This window comes from Camarhynchus parvulus, chromosome 11 (assembly GCF_901933205.1).
Source record: "Camarhynchus parvulus chromosome 11, STF_HiC, whole genome shotgun sequence".
Classification (NCBI taxonomy): domain Eukaryota; kingdom Metazoa; phylum Chordata; class Aves; order Passeriformes; family Thraupidae; genus Camarhynchus; species Camarhynchus parvulus.
This window is the reverse complement of record NC_044581.1, coordinates 14,092,654-14,113,284: the sequence shown is the minus strand read 5'-3', so window position 1 is coordinate 14,113,284 and position 20,631 is coordinate 14,092,654.

The following is a 20,631-nucleotide window of genomic DNA, read 5'->3' as shown; positions in this document are numbered from 1 at the left end:
CATCTTCCCAAAAGAGGCCGAGGAACAAGTTGCTGGTGCTCCTGCTGCTCTCACTGCCCTTAGGTCCATGCCATCTAATGACCATCCAGGCAAATCCAGAGGCACAGTTCTTTATCACAACCAGGACAAGAGACAGAGCCAGAAACTGCAAAGGCATCACTGCCTTCCCCCTCGCCCCAGCAGGGCAATCATGGGAGCAACTTAGGTGGGCCCCTAAAATGGACACATTGCAAAATTTGTATGGCTCTGGCAAAAGCAGAGCCATAGGTTGTAACGTGGAACAATTTCATGAAACCAGTATCATACTATTCTGTAACAACTATGGAGTATCACACCATTCTCTAACAATTAATACAACTACATAGAGTATGCAAGGGAAAGGAGTCAGAGATAGGAAAATAATCATTGGCTAATGAAAGGAGGCAGGACAGCAAGCAGTAGCCATGAAACCTTAAAGGAATTATTAATACCCTGGACAGATTTTTTTCCCCAATAGGTGACTGCAGAATGTGTCTGCAACTGCTCTGCCTTGTTTTCAGAACAGAGATGCATTTACTGCATGGAGCTTGTTCTCATGGCAAAGCCAGATGGAAAGTATGTAGGGCTGCTACTTAGCACAACTGCTTACAGGAAGCTGCATTATAGGAGAAAAGCTGTGTGAAAAGGATCAGAATGATGAAATGCATCTGGCTTAGCACACAGCAGTAAACACTGGCAAATATATTATCATGGCTCAATTACTGATAGGGTACTAGAGCCTATTCAAGACTTAATATTTAATTATCTTTAGACTACATCAGTTGTTAAGCTGTCAGCAGCATCTGTAGAGGGTACATAGGTGGACATCTGCTACAGACTGAGAATGCCATGCAGCAGCAGAGCTGTTTGCCACAAATACACACAAAGAAATTCAGGAGCTCACATTACAACCACATCTACCACATTAAAGGTATTTACAGCAGGGATACCAGCTTGGAGCACACTGTGGCTGGCAGGAGGCAGAAGGACAAACTGCTCTGGCTGGGGGCTCACTGGAAGGAGCAGTGAATTCAATGCAGGGGAGATGAAAGGCCACCATTTAAATAAATCATCTGCACTGAACCACCCAGAAATCCAGCTGAAACTAGGCTTACATATCTCTCTTGCATGCAAAACAGTGTTGTAAAGGATTATTCAGTTTGCAAAGTCAAGTCCAGTTAAGCTTAATTCAGTTTCTTCAAGCAGACACCGCAGCACTGTGCATGCATAATTCTAAGAATGCATCCTTCTGTGCTGTCCTGGGAATATCATGGGTTGGGTAATTCTCAGAGACAGGAGTCCTAAGTACTCTGATCCCAGAGCTGCTGCTACCCCACACACCCACCACCCACACCAGTGCTTATGGGCCTTGCTTGGTTAAGCCCATAGGCACTCCCTTGCCAACAGCCTTCCTCCAGCCACTGAAAGTCACTCCCCACCTCAGCACTCCTTATTTCAGCTTCCTTTGACCAGCCCAAGTGTCTGTCCTGAGCTCCAGCCCTAGCTGTTTATTAGTCTTTGGGAGTTTCTCTCCATCAGTGTCCCAGCAGAAGCACTGTCCCAGTGCAGCACTGCCCACTGGAAGTCAGGATGCCTTACCAGGACCACAGAGCAGAGTGGCTCTGGGTGTATCCCTGAGCCAGACCCAGGAAAAGTGATATCATCCATTCAGCCTCTAATGAGGCACATGCAATTAAAATCAAACTCAGTAACATGACTAGACTTAGCTGGATTCTCAAGAGAATAACAACAAAGACTCAGCCCCACTGACAGAGCAACCCTCTAGACAAACTGGTGTGAAACACAGAAATGTGAGAGCTTTCCAGACAGCAATTAAGAATATAATTCTCCTGCAAGAAGTTCAATTATTTCTGCTGACAAACTCACATTCATCCCACAGCAGCAGCCCAGCCTACTTCAGCTTGGCAAAGCTCAGCAGAAACAAACCTTAACTCAAGGCAGCACAAGCAGCTACTCCCACATCCCATCCCACAGGCTTGCACTGCTCTGCTCTGCACAGTGGCAGCAAAGCACTGCACAGTCAAAGGCATTGCTTTTTCATGATCTTGGAGGAGTTAAAGGGGGCAATAAGTTCCTTCCTATCTAAGCCATTTGTCTGAAATGTTGAGGAATGTGAACACCTGCAGTGGGTTGTAAACATCTTCTTGCACTCTGAGGTGATGCTGCACCATTGATGTTCATTGGTGACACTGATCATTATCAGCAGCCCCAAAAGCAGAGACATCATTGTTCCAGTGGAGCACCTCATAATCCTAGACAATGGAACACACAGGGTTTGTGTTTGCACACTGGGCACAGTTTGAGTATGGAATTGTCCAGGTGTCCTGTGACCCTTTACCATCACAAATCGGTGTTTTTATTATCTTTTAGGCCACTAAGTGCTCTGAGGAGACTTCGAGCAGCTGATAATTGAAAAGGTGACTTTGCAATGTTGCAGAAGGAAACTGAAACTTTCCATTCCTTCTTATCAAGTCTCTAGGGCCATGAGGATTTTGTACTGTAAATGAACCCTAAATATTTGTTTAAACAACAACAAAATGTGCCTAAGTAAATTTATTTTTATACAAACCATTGCTTTGTGTTTTTCTTCTGCAAGGTCATACAGCAGAGATTTAGGGTTGTTGGGTTTTTATCCTTTGTTTATGTTTTGTATTTATTTTTAACATAATTTCTTTTTCCATTTTTTTTGGCCCTAACCTTCCAGTGTTGGTTAAAGATGCAAATATTAAAATGTGAAGTCAAATACAAGTTATTTTCACAAGCACTAATGTAAAAAAAGTCTATTTTCTCATTTTCTAGACTAATATTTACCATCTTTGACAGCCTTATTGCTGAGCAGATTGTTGCATATTTCAGCATTATCTTTTAACAACTTGACAGATCTGCCTATTTTCCTGTGATTATTTTATCCCAAGCTGGAAGCCTAATAGTTGCTTTTTGACATGCTGAATCACAGGATTTGCAGCACAGCACATAGACCACTGATTTGTGGTTAGTATTTTGATGATGCCATGTAGGGAATATTTAGATTTCCAGCAGTGTTGCTCTGTTTGGCCTGATGGGGTCAGAAATGCAGGCAGCAGCCCCAGTAACCTCAGGATGATTTAGGAATTGAGGATCAGAAGGGCACTTGGGAACCCCTGATGGCTGCAGCAGCAGGGAGTTCATGCTTTCTTAGTAGAGAAGGAAATGTTGTACAGCTTAATTCTGGATATTAAGTAAATGCCAGCAGTTTCTACTGCCAATTATTTAAATCTACAGCACAGAAGCATGGGAGGGACAGCTAAAAATGAAGAGATACGACAGAAGCACAATAGAAGAGGGAACACGTGGTTCCATACAAGATGTGCTGTTGTACATGCAAGCAAAGGACGTGAAGAAAATTGCTTTAATAGCAACTACCCTTTCAAGGAAGTGCTTCATAGACAATTCAGCCACCCAAATCCAGAGAGCAAGAGATTCTGCACATTGCTCCTTCAGTCACCGCAGCTTTATTTATCTTCAGATTATAACTGGCAGTTCTACTAATTATTTCCAGCTAGGTTCCTAGGGTTATTCCAGAAAGGATCTTGCACCCAGTGAAGCACACAAGAAGCTTTATTTATTTTCCTTGCATATGCAGAGGAAGGAAGACTGGAAAAGACCTCCTGGGTCATCAAACACAATTCCCTGTTCTCACAGACAACCACATAACACAAACACTTCATAAATGAGAAACTTCCACCTTAGAAGTAATTTAGTTTCTTGTCCCCACTACTCTAAATGGAAAGATGCTCCAGAACCTCCCCACTCTAGTGTTTAGTGACCTTAATTAATAATAATAACAATAATTATTGTTATTAATTAATTAATAATAATAATTCCATCATTCCATTATGGAATTAATTAATTTTTTAAAAGTTTATTTCAGTTCTGGTGCCAATGCAGCCCATTAACTCAAACAACAATTCTACCTTCCATTTGGTACCTTCCATTTATAGAAAGCAACCACAACCACTCCCCAAAACACTTCTCTGAGCCCTAGGTGACATTAGGGCACCCAACCTGAGGCTCTTTTAGGGTAAGACATCCTGATCTGTTGGTGTTTTGTCAGCCATACCAATTTGCATGGAAAGAAACACAAATGACCACATCTAGTGGATGTCTCATGGCATGCAAGTGAGCTCTGTGCAGTCAGCCAAAGCCTGCAGATGCCTAAAACAGTGGGTGGAAACTGTTTATCACTATGAGATGTTAAGTAGAAAGCACATTTCTCCAGATCTCTCATCATGCCAGCAACTTTACAATACAGCACCAGAGTTACACTGACCCTTAAGTTTCATGTTGAAACTCTAATTAGGATAACCACAAGAACATCACATTTTGTGCTTTGAGGATGCTAGGGCATAATTCACATTAAAAAAAATCAAAATCTTTACTGAAATAACATTCAGTATAGGTTATTTAACCCTCATTTTCTGTATTGTAGCACACAAGATGACTTGTACCTATCTGTATAAACACATGTACACAAATTAACACTTGCTGCCAATTTTACCAATTCATGGTTACATAAATATATAGATAAGTGAAATAAGCAAAAGCAGACCCCACTGGGAATGAAGAACAAAAATGCATAGTTCACTATGGCTACAGAAAAGTTGCTCCTTATCCCTAGCTTTGCCCAGGTGAGATCCATTTCTGGCTTTTTTATCAGCATATATGTACAGCACACAGGTGTTGCAGATGATGTAGACATTTCAGATGTTTCTCCAGATACTTGATGGGGACTGGGGAGTCAGGTCTAAAATGTGTGTCTTAAAAAGTGTAGATGTTTTCTTGATACTTATAAGCAAGTAGAAAATTTCATAGCAAAGTCCTTCAGGAGAGGGAAAATTCATTTACAACAACACTGACAGATCTATTTATACTCAGAAAATACTGACTGGTTTAGAGGGGAATGTTGGGGTATTCCCTATAACTAAATTAGAACATAAGAGATTCTGCTTACAAATACTGTAATATTAAAGGAACTGTTATATCATTTGAGCAACAAGGTCTGAAAGCTAGATGAAAAAGATGCATGACTCAAAAGGAATTTTTGATCAATAAGGCAGAAGTGAAATGTATTACTAAATATGAGATCTGTCAGACAGAGAGAATAAGCCACTTCAATAAACCTGTGTCAACTGATAACCAGGTAGATTTGAATCAAGATTGTGGTAATTCAAAAAGCAGACAGTTGGAAAAGGAAAGCAAGTTTGAATTACCAGAAGATAAACATGCACAGAGTGAGTTTTATGGAGAAGATCAGGAATTTGTTGTGAAATAGTGTGTTGTGAGCTCTATAGATTTCTTAATAAAAGGGCATTAACAGTAACACCAGAAATGAAAGAAAAGCACTCATAAGAACCTGGTAGGCTTGAACTGGGCTCAGACACTGTGGTAAGATGAGGAGTTCTCTTAATATAAAGATAAGACAGTGCTATCAGAAAATGGATCCAAATAACAACATTACAGAGAGAGGAAAAAAGAGTTGCTGATGGAAGAGATTGCCTCTGACCTTGGCAGGTAGGTTGCTGGGTGTTTTAAATATAAATAAATACTTTTCCATATGTGTAAAAGGATATGGAGAAGCAAGCAGAGGACAAGAATTCAGCCCTGTTCCTCTCCTCAGTGCATAAGGGCTCGGAGCTGCAGAGTGATGCCTGGCAGGGCTGGCCGGGGCACAGCTGCAGCTCCGTGCAAACTGCCTGCTAAGAGGCACCACGCTGGAAGCTGGCACACTCCAAACAGCCCCTGGGGAGGTCAGGCAGAGTTAAAGCACCAACGCAGTGCCTCAGGCAGCTCCTGAGCAGTGCATCGACTGCTCAGAAGGAATGGGGAGGCACTGACTTGGGAGACAGCAATTTAAATTATTTGTTCCACAATAGAATTGCCAGGTGCCTTCAGGCAAATCGTTGAAGGTCAGGCTTTACAGCTTGGGCAACCAGGCACAGGAGCCCAAATCAGGTAAATCTTCATACAGGCATGCCCACAGCAAAGCCCCCCACACACTGCTTCACCTCCTAGGTGTTTCAGTCATAGAGCTGCTGAATTCAATTTGAGTGATTTCAAAGTGCAGAGAGCAGGTTTAGATGAGGTGTTGGGAAGCAATTCTTCCCTGTCAGCGTGGTGAGGCCCTGCACAGGCTGCCCCAGGACCCCTGGCAGTGTCCAAGGCCAGGCTGGACGGGCTCTGAGCAGCCTGGGACAGCACCAGGGGTCCCTGCCCATGGCAGGGGGATGGAATGAGGTGACCTTTAAGGTCCCCTCCAATCAAAACCATTCTGTGATTCTATGATTCCCTTAGGCTTGAAATTATGGAAAATATCGGGGAGACCTTGTAGCACTGCCTTTCCTGTAGGTGTGATCCAAAACAAAGGTATTCTGTTCAAAAGTTCAAACCTGTGACCGTGTAGTCCTAGGAGATATGTGACCTTTAGAAATAAAGTACCTCTAAAGTTTCCTGAGTTTATCTGCATGGCTGGATAGAGACGAGAGTTTAAGCCTCCATTAAGGGCAGATGGTAAGAGCCCTCTGTCTCTCTATCTCCATTGACAAAAATGGATATTAATATTGCCTAATTCACAGAGAAGAGTGAAGTGATCCAGGATTATTACAGCTATGAGCTGCCTATAAGCATAACAAATGGCTATATATTCCCACTAATTCATCACCACATACTTACAGCTGGATAAAATATTCTTCATTACATACTTTTAGATAAATTAGTGCCAACTATAGCTTTCAGGCAAAGTTACAAGTACTTTGGTTGGGTTCTTCAAAAGAATGCTCACAGAGGAAAAAATTGTTCTTATTCATGCAAATCAAAGGTATGTTGCTTTTGTTGGAATTGTACCTCTTCAAGAAACAGAACACTGATATTTCCATGTTTTTAGTGCTTTTTCATATAGATACTTAAATCTTTGTGAGAAATAAATATAATTTTTATGTCCAAATGTTTGTAGTGTATCTTAAATGTTCTAAATAAAAATCTGCTATGCTTGAGAATAAGTTGCATATGTGAGGAGTTGTGTTCTATAGGTTGAATAACTACAGATGATAACTGAAAGCTTGTCTTTTGCTGGAATCATAGTTGTCATCAGCAGACATCTCCAGCACTTAAAAAGATCACCCAGTTTTTCCTGAGGCATCTTCAGGAGCACAAAGGTTTGATATTGCCTCTGAAATCTGTACATCAATGTTTGTGCCATTCCTCTGTCTCTCTTGTGTGGGCTGCTCTGCCTCCTTGCACACTGCTGGGACAGGGACACTCTGGGAATGATCCCTGTAAATTACTGTGCAGCTCACAGCTGCAATCCCAGTAACACATTCTTCTGTAATTATGGTTAGATTGGTGCTGTAAAACTATTCATTTCATTAATTCTCCATTTGGAGCCTGAAGAGAGTTGAATACCTTACTATGCACAGAATGTCTGAGAGAACAGATTAGAAGGCCCCAAATGGATTTCTTCAAACAACAAAAAAGAAAAAAAAACATCACCAGTAGCAAACTCTTTAGAAGGTGCTTTTCCCAAACATTAGGTGCCAACCCCTAAGGATAAAGATGCAATTCATTTTTAAGGACTCCTCATTACACATAAATGTCCTAAACCTTTAAGTGTTCAGTATATTCTCTCTTTAAAGGCCTCTGAAGGGAGAGAGGGACAACATTTATTAACTTCATAATGTGAAGTTAATAAATCTAGATTCCAGCATGAAAGATTTGATGCTTCACAAAAGATGTCCTTTTCACTCTTGATGAGATCCATTTGTCTAGAATAGACAAAGTAATTTAGAGGGCACAGAAAGGAAAAGTTATAACATGAAGTTATTAGGAAAATTTAAATCACAGCTTTGATTATAAGTCTAGTCCACGGCAGCAAGTGCAGTTTTTAGAAACTTTACAACAAGTGCCATTTAGGCCTATCATTCTTACTGCTGAAATACTCCTTTGAAAGAACCTCCCTTTAATCCATGTTAATCCATAAATTGCTTTCATGACCACCACTTACCTAAAACGTGACCGGAATTTTTGGGACTGTGGAGATATGTATAAAGCACTAAATCCATCAATTACACATGCTTTGAAGTTGCAAAGTTCAGTCTTGCTCAGAACAGTTTAATTAAAAGCAATGACTTCATATTCTATCTTCTGCACCAAAAGAGCTTGTTTTTCATGGCATGGATTGCTCCTAACTTGGAAAGTTTCTCACTGACTGAGGCAGTGTGTTCTGTGTTCTGAGTCAGTCCTCTTGCAAGATTTGGCAAATGGGCTGCCAAAACATTGCTGTGCTTCTGCTGTGTAGCCCCATCCATCATTGTACAAGTAATTTCAACAATTTTGAACTTGCAAAGTCAAGTCTCAGAACCTTAACCTTGATATAATTTCTTTGCAGAGATGTCCCAGACTAAAAGGAATGGAGGAAAACAATAAAATAATCTGAACCTGTTCTTACAGTTCCCTCTAACATTTGTTGATCCAGCCTTATATTAATGCTCATCTCAAAGTTTGATAAGCAGAGTTGAATACACGGCATTGTGTAAAGCAAGCAAAGGGATATAAACTTGGAAAATCCCTGTAAATTCCCTGGGAACACATTAACACTAACAGCACAGAAACCTGTGGTTTTGCCCCAGTTCTGGTGGGGCAGACACCACTAACACAAGCTCTTGTTCACACCCTCCTCCATTGCCCTCATCCTGCACAGAGTCTGGCAGTGCTGTCTGCACTTTGCTCTGTCCCAGCTCCAGCCCGCTGCAGCCTCACCACACTGCAATTCTCACACTCCCTCATCCTTCTCTGTCTCCTGTCTCCCCTGATTTTCCCATGGCAGCAAGGACAGGAAGAACACCTCTGGTTTTGCAGAGGTGTTCACTCTAATCCCACCCCAGTCCCAGGGCAGGTGTGCTCAGCTCAGCTCCTTCCCTGCAGCCCTGGGGCAGAGCTCACCAGGCAGCCACAGAATCCTCAGAACATTTGAACATTTGTTAGCCAAGCCCAATGAGCCCTGTAGAGCTTCCTGTAGCTCTGCCAAAGCTGGGAAAACTTTCATGCAAATAGCAGCAAGAACGTTTCCTGCATTCCCATCAAATTTAATCTCTTCTCATAGGAGGACACTACAGTTTATTAATGAAACATCTGCAAGTATTTTTAACCAAGACAAAAATGAGTGCCATTCATTCTTTGGAACAGCTGAATCTCTCTCATTGAAAACTTAACATACTTTTTTTTTGGTTGTCAAACACACAGGAAAGAGGCACAGTTGGAGTGAAGTTAATTCCTTCCAAAGCTCAGTAATTTTTATATAACATCCAGAAGAAATATTGGCCAAGATCTATTGGAACTGTGTTATTAAACAGTTCAGACAGCACTTGCACCAAAACTTTTTTTAAAAAAAGGGGGGCAGGAGTTTTTACCTAATAGAATAAGAAGACACTTTCTATGTCAAATTAGGACTATACTAGAGCAGGGCTTTATCACTACAGTAATGAGTAAAGAAAATTATATATATTTAACTCCACTATCATTAAAGATTTAAGATTATTGCAATAATTTTCTGCTTCTCTCTTGCTTTATTGAGCTCAGTCAAGCTGATATATTGCTGTGTACTTCATTCATTCCTCCTGATGGATGGTATGAAGTACGTAGACAACGCTGATGTCCAACTAAAAAGAGGAATTACAGAAAAAAGAAGATAAGCAGCTGTAGATGATGAAGTGCTGATTAATAGATTACCCCCATCCCATCAAGTCCAAACCCATATTTTAAACTGCCAACAGCATTGCAACTGAATGAACAAGTGCTTCTGGAATCCAGAAAGTGTTGAGGAGCTGACCTTTCTCAAAATTAATCCTTAACAGCTTCTTCCAAGATTTATTTCTTCCCCTTAGCTTCAGACAAATTTGGTAACGGTGTGACCTGAGCTTTGTGATTTCTGGCTGTGAATGGATAAAGTGCTTTCTGGCCTAGAGGGTTGGTGCTCTTGCCTTAGCTTTCCACCTAAGCTCTCGAGGCAGTGCTGCTGACTCTGGCGCCGTCCATGAGGTGGGGTTGGAGAGGAGGTGACAGCAAGGACAAGGATCCCTGCTGCTTTGTGCCAGCAGCCCCTGGGTGCAGGGACAGCACACGCTTTCCTGCAGCCCAGCTCTAGGGGATCCCAAAGGGATCCTCCCTGACCCATAGGGGCTCTGAAAATCCAGATGTGTGACCAGGAGGGACCCAGAGCCACCTCCTGCCAGCCAAAGTTGCACCTGCTCCGGGCTGGTTTCAAACACCCACACAGGGTCTGCCTGGGGACACTCTCACTCCTAATTGTGATGAGGCCAAGCAGGACTCGTGTTTTGATCACAAGGGATCCTAAACACTCACAAGTGCTGAGCACCTGAGAATAAAAAGCCTGTGAGCATGAGCAGGGATAAATTAATATTCCCAATTTGCTTGCTCCAACATTTTCAAGTGAAAACTAATTCTCCCCATAGACAGTAAACCACAAGAACATTTCTTTGTGCTAATTTACCAGACATTTATTTTGGCACCGTTAAAGCCACGATGTCAAGTTTCCACTCTAAGCTATATGCAAAGGGATTTTGTCATAAAAACAATGTGCTATTTATTCAACACACACACACACACAAGCTGTTAAGTAACAAATCCTAATTTGCCCTGAAAAATGTGTGACTTTTACAGGTCCCCACAGTCTCACTCAAGACCAACAGGTTGTTTTTGAGAACAAGGATGACAGCGATGATCACAGGGTGCACAAGCTCAGCCACACAAAGATGCACACACTCCTTAGCAGGAAGAGCAGGTGCTCTCTGGTGTTGGAAATGTCCTCAGTACAGCAAGATATTAAGGAAGAATCACCTGCTCCCCATTCCATTTAAAGATTTCAGGTGCTCAATTTCAAAAGAATACATTTTTTCTTTAAGAATGGCTCATTATATCAATTGTAGATTGCATGAAAACACATTTTTTAAAAGTACTACTGAGAATTATTCTGGTTTCTGTAAGATAATCTGAGAACTTCTGAAGCTCTGTCTTTCTGCAAATGGCAGGATATTTCAACATTACAGATTAAGAGTCATAAAAGATAGGTTTTAAATTGCAATTGTTTTGAAATAGATGTCTGAAAACCTTAATACAACATTTAGCATATAGAAAACATTTAGGAGAGTTTTAAGCAAATTTATATAGATATAAAATCCTCTTTTTTACATAAAGCTACCAAAACTTGCCATTTATCAGTACTGTTTGTACTATAAGGTGAAAAGCAGCATACAAAATACTTTTCCTAATAATTTGCTCACTCAAATGCAAACAAAAGAACCTCAAATCTAACCCATATCAACTTTAGAATTGCAGCACTGGAAACAGAACCTCAAGAACTAAAGAAGGTCTTAATTTTATCAAATGCCTTGAAAAGACAATTTCATTTCAAAAAGACAGAATTCCCTCCTGAACCTCAGACTGTGCTCAAACACCAAGAATCAAGGGAATTTCAGCTAAATTCAGCTTTGAGTAGGCAAATGAAACCCATTTGGAAAACACTTCACTCAAACCATGTAAACAGGCTGTTACAACCACAAAAGCATCTGACAATACCTTACATTGAAGCCAATGCCATTGCTGGGGGCCCTGGGGAGAGGGTAAATTGCAGCACGGTAGAACCCCACATGCCACAGTCTGCTGGGTGTTACACCAGCATTTGGGGCAGTGACCACTCTGATTCACTAATTAATGCTACTGAGCAATGGTTTCTGCTCTCTTTGCATTTTAAACTGGATGTGGAATCAGCTAAATGCTCTGACCAAGCAATGCACAGAGCCATTGAGAGCTCATCTCTCCCAGCACCCCACAGCCCTTTCTCAGACACAAACCTGCTGCATGATCAGTCACCAATGGTGGCACCACGCTTCCCAGTGTGGAGATCCCCATCTGCACTCCTGTGGGACTCCTCCTCTCTTGCAGAAGTCCACAAAGCATCCCAGAAGCAATTCAGGAGGAAAATGGGTTGCATTCCCACACAGCACGAACAGCCAACCTTGGAACAAGCCAAGGCATAATGCTGTAGCTTTTTGTAGGCAGTCATATAATCAGAGAATGCTTTGGATTGGAAGGGACCTTAAGAATCATTTATTTCCAGTCCCTCTCTCATGGGTAGGGACACCTTCCACTGAACCAGAGCTCTCTCCAGCCTGGCCTTGGACACTCCCAGGGATGGGGCAGCCACAGCTCCTCTGGGACACCTCTGCCAGGGCCTCCCCACCCTCACAGTTGAGAATTTCTTTCTCATCTCTAACCTAAACCTACTCTCTCTCTCAGTTTGAAGCCATTCCCCACCTTGTCCTATCCATTTTTGTAAATCCTCTCTCAGTAAATGGTCTCACAGATATTCTGATATGCTCCCACTGTCCCTTGTACATGAATATATTTACAGACACATTCATTCCCTCTCTACACAGCCTGTTTGCACACTGCTGGCAAGGCACAGCCTGCAGCTCATGAGTCCAGAACAGAGGGACCTATTTGTAGGAGGAGGTGGCACCTCAAACAATAAATATTTTGGTTTGACCCTCTTAGAAAACTTAATGAAGTCCATTATCTGAATTCCTGAGTGCCCAGCCCTTAGTTGGCAAACTTTTACATTGGTAAGTCTTTCTTAACAGAGACATATGTCTTCATTAGACTCAGAATACTCCAGAGTAATTTTGCAATGCTTTACATGAAAGGAAATTCTGTTGTAAGATGATAAACTGCAGTTTTACCACAGCATTCCTCAAGAAAGTGCAGCTGTTTTAATACAGTCTGAAGCCAGAAATTTAAACAATTGTTTCACTTAAAGGAATTAGTGATAGAATTATGTATTTCCTCAGGCACACAAAAACCCTATTCCTTAGGTATTTTTGGGGGGCAAAGGATAAGAGACTGAGTCCTAATTCTCACCAGTAGACTCCCCTTCCTTCCATGTTTCAATATTCTGAAGTCACCAGACTCACATGAAAATCAGCTGTCAGGGGAAACCTTGCAAGAATTGGTCTCCCTTTTTGCTTAATTTATTTTCAAATCAGGATTATTTTCCTTTTTCAGTCTAGTACATGGTATTGCCTGATAAAAGAGATTAACACAAAGTCGACTATATTCTTCTTTCATAGGAATAAGACTGATAATTAGCAAAGCTAAGATTAACTTTAATGCCATTTTAGTGGCTCCTGGAGTATTTTAGCACTTTAATCATGGTGATGATATTGAAAATAGTTTACTGAGAATTTTGAGATAGTAGAGAAGTGATTAAGCAGATGCCCATGATGTTAAAACTGACTCCCTCTTTACAAGTGTTCAGACCCAATTTACTGTGGATTTATTTGGGCAATTTTAGTGAGCACTCTCCTTGCACTGCAGAATCAGAGGCATCTTTTCTCTATCTTTTCGCCATCTTTTCCCCTTGCTGTCACTGGCTGAATCCCAGATAAGCAAGGGAGCACCAGCTCTTCCCGTGGAAGCCCAGCTGGTGTCACCACGGTGCATCTCACAGATCCTGGGCTTTGTGCTGTACCAGGAGGCAAATGAGTGCCCAGAGCAGCTCTTTGCTTTGCACACTGAGCCATCTCCACAGGGCAGGACTGAGCTCTCCTCTGCCCCAGCACTGAACATGAAAGGAAGCCAGTCAGGATCTGCACTGGCAGCTGATTCTCTCCCACATGAAGCCTGAGAGGATTGGCAGGCACAGCAGAGAAAGTCCTCCCTGCTCTGGTCTTCCTCACTCCTGTATTTTACACAGCAGCCTGGAAGTTGGTACCTGCAAATCAGCTGTCCAAGTCCCCTTCAGGTGGTTCTGAAATGGGCTCTATCAATCTTTTTTCATAAACATTTCTTACAACAAATCTTTCAGCAGCAGCAAAAGGAAAATAAATGGTATCTGTAACAGAAAACATTCACAGAGGTCTGGAGCAACCCCACATCATTTGTTTCTGGGGATGCACTTTAAATGTAAGGCACAAATGAAAAACTTTTTCCTGACATTAATTGCCATTTTATGTCAATAAAAGTTCTCACAGTACCTTTCTCTATAAAACCAGCAAATATTGTTAAAATTGCTGTGATTACACAAAGTCCAGCATTATATCTGCTCTCTCAGGAGAGTCTGGGACAGAATTAATACCTGAGAACAAACTTTAGTCTATGCCTGTAATACCTGAGAACAAACTTTAGTCTGTGTCTGCAGTGGCACTGGTCCAGCCCTTCAGCTGGGATGAGGATGGAGGGGAGGGCAGGGATGGACAGACAGGATGGCACAGGATTATTTGTCTACAGTTGGAAAGCAGTTGAAAAAAGAAGAAAGATGCTGTTCTAGGCATGGGAACAGTGGTTCTCTCTGCTGTGCTGTTCTGTTCACCTGCTCCACTGTTCTAGTCCTATGCAGAAAGCAAACTCACTGGGCAGTCCTGATTCTGACCTGTAGATTAACCAAAACTGTACAGGATGGCAGGAAAATAGGCCACATGTCCACAAATCTTATTTCCACCTCTTAAAGCAAGGATTTATACTGAATATACAAGGATTTATGCTCTATTCTCACTTCCTTTACATCTACCATCAACATTCACCCTCAGCAGTCAATGCTGTTCTTGTCTCATATCTGTACAGATTTTCTCAGGAACAGAGCAGGAAAGGTACAGAAGGACATGAAGAAAAAGATTAATTAGTGGAATTTCTCAGGTTGGAAAAGACTGAGGAAAAGACATGAATGTCACGGAGAAGAGGGCCATCAAAACAAGGCAATAGGTTTAAATATATATGCATACACAAATAATGAAAAGATATGCTTCCACAGCATAGAACTTACTTATATAATAAACAGAATTGCTCAGGATTATTCTTGCCTTATTACATTGTTTTGTTTTCAACTGAAAAACAATGACCAAAAGTCTGTAAAAATAAGTACAGCAACTTTATAGATACACTGCAGTTTCATTATACTGCAGCAATACAAATTTAACAGTTCTTAAATGAAAAAAAAAGGAATAATTATTTATTTCACAGTAACCATATACTGCTGAAACCTTGAAGGCAGTCTTTGCTGAAGAACCGAATCAGGTAGATTTGAACAAATAATTTGCATGTTACTAAATATATTTGCAAAAAGTAAAAAAAATGACTGCTTTACCTTTTTGCTTTAATGAACAAGCATTTTCAAAATAGATCTAAGTTTGTAATCAGCTTTAGAAAAAAATTATGTAACTTGTGGCCAACAGTCTAGGGGAGAACACTACAACTGAGATTCTCATCTCCTGGGGGAATTGCAGGCTGGTGCCATCCTCAGCAGAAACAAACTGAGGTCCCAGAACGGCTGCCTCGCCTGGCAGCTGAAAACAAACTGACACTGGAAAAGAGCAGTAATAATCCAATAGTGACTCTTTTGTTCAGAAATCCCAATAACCAGAAAAAACTCCCTGAAATGATCAATTCCATTAAAAGCTTTAATGAGATTACCAAATTTAATTACTCTTCTGTGTTGCATTAATTTATAAAGGGTGGGTCCTCGATCTGAACATTTAATAGTTTCCAGAAATAGCAAATCCCATTTGAAAAGAAGCAGAATTATTTCCTTTTTTTTTTAATTGAAATAATCTAGCACCACTACAAGCCCTTTAGGCAAGATTTCTAGTGCCTAGGAGGTGGCTATTTCTTAGGTGTCTATTTTAATTGTCATATACTCAAAGGGCTTTTAAATGCTCACCCTCTGTATGTTAGAACATAAAAATATTGAACAAGGTTACATTTATGCTGTTTCAGTTTTTCAAATGTGATTTTACAAATTATACCACTAGAAAAGATAAGTGGAAGTAATTTTTAATACACAGCAAGATGCATTTCTAACTAGATTAAGCAGCTGTTAACATTATTTTTCTGCACAGCAAGAGCAAATGTCTACAATAACTAGACCTTAAAGGAAGAGGCAATCCCATTTGGTGCACATTGTATACATTTGATTTTATTCCCCAACAGCATTCAGAAGGAAATAAAAAAGAATTAGATAAAGAAATTAATTTGCAGCAGTACTTCAGACAAGCACATTTGCAAAAGCATAAGAATGTTACAGGCATTAGGAAGGAGTCTTTGAGAAGCAAGAACAAAGGCATTGCACTCAACTCCAACATTCAACTCCAGTGCCAAGTATTTCCCATGTGAAAGTGTCAAGTTGTAACTCAAAAAAATAAAATTCAACAACCCCCCCAGATATATGTGCTAGGAAAGAGGAAGGTAAGCATTTCCACAAGCTGGAAGTCTGCCACTGACACAGAAAACTCTGTACTGCTTGGGATCTTTTCCACACCCTCTGTGCTTAATTTTCCAACAAAAGCATCATTTTGCTGAAATGCTGAGCATTAAAGCAAAAGGCAGCTCTTCCAGGAGATGCACAACAAGGAGAGCAATGAAACAACAGCCAAAGGCTGAGATAGAACAACAAAAGGTGTGAATGAGACATTGAGGAACCTGCTAAAGAGCATCCTGTAGGGCTCAATCCCAACTAGGATGATTCTACCAAGCTAAAACAAATAAAATCCCCATAATATAAAAATTCAAGGGGATTTGATGGTAGTGAAATACATTCTATTTAGCCAACAGATGAAACCCCAAAAGAAGAAGGAATAAGCCTGTTTCTATAATTTTTTGAATATTTGCTTTCTGTACACTAATAGCTTTATAATTCTTTATGTGGCTAAAATAATTTATAGACAGGAATTCTACCGAGTAATCATCACTCTTTACAGAGTGTATTGACTGCCACAGGACAGGGCAGGGACAAGGGCATTCCCCTGGGGCACATGAAGCCTTCCAGGCCGAGTTTCTCCACTGCAGGACCTTGAGCAGCTGAAACTGCCTTAACACCTTCCAAAAACCACCTGTAGCCCACAGAGGGCTTGTTCATGAAACTATGTATGGAAATACAGACTGGAGCTTTCACCTGGCCAAAATTATTTTTCTCCACAGTGTGTACTGGAAAACCACTTGCACAGTGGTAACTTCAGAAACTTAACTATAAACAATTACTGAGAGTTTCAAACACAACACCTAATTAGAACAATATCAGAGTTATGCTCCTGCACAATAGGAGTCAGCTAGCCTGCTTGAAAGTTGTTATTTCTGAAGTACAGCATAGGCTAGTTTGAATATAACAGTTAATTATAGAGCTGAACTTAATTAAAGTATTTTGTTTGTAGTACAAGGATCTCTGCATTTGCACAGGTTGAAGTTTCCTTGCCACAAGCACTGCTCCTTTAACCTGAGTATTTGCAACATTCCAACCATGAACACAATAATCCAGAATCAGTCTTATAAAACAGTAAATCCTGCTGCAAGACATTAAGGTACATCTGTCCAGCTGAAATCCTCTTACAGCAAGACACTCATTATTGCAAGGAGTCAGTGCTTAGCAGAAAAAAGATCAAGGCCTGGTGACCTTACAAAAGTACAAATGCACAGATGAAACTTGTAGTAAGAAGGTAATGCATACTATGCTCTCTAACTCACAGCTTTAAAAACGGTTTTTATATGGTAGTTGAAAGGAATGATTCTTTTAAATATGGACAAGGAAAAGTCTACTCAAACCAGAAAATTCTTAAGCATCCCCCAAAATCCCTGACTGGATGATTACTTCAATTAGTTTAAAAAAATAATTACTACAAACAGAAATCTAGTAATCTTTGTGCAACCCACATCTCTCTAAAGTTTTTTTTGTTTTAGCAACAAAACCAATTTCTAGAAGAAACCCCTGTTTAGTTTCTTGCCATCCATACCCAGGCTCACCCTCCGTCCCCATGGTGTGAGCAGCCAAATGCTGAGGTCTCATTATTTTGAAGTCTTCATTACTTTTCAAACCTATGCCACCAAATCCAGGCTCCAAAATATTACAAAACAAATAATCAAAGGTAGATGTCATCTGTCAACATGACAGCCAGGGCATGAGGCTGTTTTACTGGGGAATGGAGAAGTCAAGTCCCAGGCCACCTCTGCCCTCCATGAGCACAAACCAGCACATTGCAGTGAGGACCATGCTGGACTTGAGAGGGACAGCAAGAAACAAGAGCAGGAGTGGGCTGGCTGTGCCAGTCTGGCAGCCCCTCTCCCCAGCAGCATTACTGGAACCAGAGCCTGGCAGAATTTCCAATAAAATCTGTCAAGACCTGCAATTTCCCCTAAGTCTTCCCCCCCTTCCCGGGCTCAGAGCAGCCCTCCCAGCTGCTGGCATGGAGCAGCAGAACTGCTGCATGTCACTTCACAGTTTGGCACAAAGTGAAAGATAATAGAGTTTACAAGAAGCTTTGTAGTCTCCTTTTCAAGATAAGGTGGAAACAAACAAGACAAATGAAAACAAAAGGGTAGGAACCCCCTGAAAATAATGAAGAAATCTGTGTTTCTTTCCTTATCTCAGTATCACACTCCTACCCAAAATCAGAAGTGGTTTCCTTTGCTCACAAAAAACATTTGTAGATTTACTTTCATTCGACAGCCCTCTACTCCATCTGGCAACAGCCTGGGTCAGTGTATGGAAATGATATCCTCTGTGCTGCTAAATATTCCTGCCCACAGAGCTCCCACTGGAGAGCTGCCAGCACGCTTAATTGCAAATGGAGAGAGCATTGGCCAAATGATTCCTTTATTTCCAAAAGCACAGATGAGGGTCAGCTTAGGAAATTTCTTTGGGTTGTAAGAGATTAACCCTCAGCATGATTTGGAGTATCTCATCTTTCAGCTGCATATTCATCTCAAGTGAAACAGAGGCAGCAGAGAACCAACAGTGCTTCAGTTCGGCTGGGTGAAATCAGCAACCACAGATTTGACACATTTCTTTCTTTGAAATTTTCCATTCATCTGTGCCTGTAACAGTGATTTGAATGAAACAATTCTCTACAGAGAAATTATGGGAAGCAGCAGCAGAAATATCCCTGTCCTGACCTGATTCCTTCCAGGCTCTCGGGCAGGGGGCCTGGCTGCCCTGGGCTGATCCTCAGCAGAGCTGCTCATGAGCCAGGGGCTGGGACAGCAGCCCTCTCCTTCCTTCCTTTAGCATGGAATTGCAGAATTCGCTTTTTCCACTGTAGATTTGTTTTTTAATCCCCATTTAGTTATTCTGCCTTTCTCCCCAGCCCAGATATGAAAAATCAAAGACTATGAACGTGCCTGCTTTTGGCTTCTTAGCAGTAACATCTTGGCAGCTTGAAAAAAAAAAAATTATAAAAAATGACACCACCACCAAATCTTGCCTGGGTAGCAGTGCTGGGGCCCTTGCATACAACCCTGCAGATCAAGTCCAAATTTAGACCCACTGCTGCAGGAAAGAAGGTTTGAGATGTGCCTTCCAAAACAATCCTGATGACCGGGGCAGCACCAACGACAAATGAATTATGTTGCTCAGCACAAATATAGCAAACCATATTTTTGGCATCCCAATAATTTTTGCTAAGGAGGAAACAGTGCAAACATTAAGGAAAATGTGTATTTCATTAATTATTCAGAACTGACAGTCATCAGAAATTTTATCTTTGAACAGGATACATAAAGTGATAATAAAAAAGGCTCTAATTTCTTCACTCTTTCCAGCAGCCCTAGGTGAGAGTATTTTATTGCATAGGATGACAGAGAGTTCAGGTCTTTTTTTCTGTGTATACATGTTCTTTTTTATTAATACTTTATTCTTTCATGCTATTTTAAAACTAAAACTATGCAATCATATTTATCTGCATGAAAGAACATAAACAAATTTTATGAAAATTCTTGACCAAAATCCACAGAATAAAAGCCTCAAAATACACAGGTAATATAGGAGAGAAAGCCACCAGTAAAACACTTGAAAGCCTCACATGACAACTTTGAAAGCTGAGACTCATTCAGATCTCCAGTTTCCTACTTGGGCTAATTGCTGGAAGACTTCTGATTGATTGTGGTTTTAGTTTTTTTCCTAAATGATTTCCCTGTGTTCACATCAGAGCTGATACAATTAAATACTTTTTCCTCAATTACCAAATGCTAACAGCAAAACCAGAACTTTATTACAGCAACTTCTCATCCTCAGGAAGAAGCAGTTTTCAGAAATCAATTGCAAGCTCAGGGAGGGAACTGCTAGTCAAGAAATAAGAAGCAAGGATACCAGTTCAGATGTTCTAGATCCTGGGTAAGTGTCCAGCCACTAAATCCATGTCAAACCATCAGTCTCTGGTCCCATGTAAATCATCCAACATTCATTATCTCTACCTCACAGTTACCAACTCCTTTCCAATATTCCTCACTTTTCATGAAATATTTTCAAATCCCCCACTTGTTGCTGTTCAAAGATCCCAAATCTTGTTACTTATTACAAACCTTGTTACTTGACAGAATTCTTGCTTTTTGGATAATCTCCCATGGGGAGTAATGGAATTGTGATTTTTCACATAGAAATTTGCTTCCTGACCATCACATGAAATATTTCTGAACCCAGCTGAGTTATAAGAGATACACAGAAAGCCTATTAAGTTATAAACTGTGGTATTTTCAGGGGCCCCCATGGCAGGAAGGAAATGACGAATT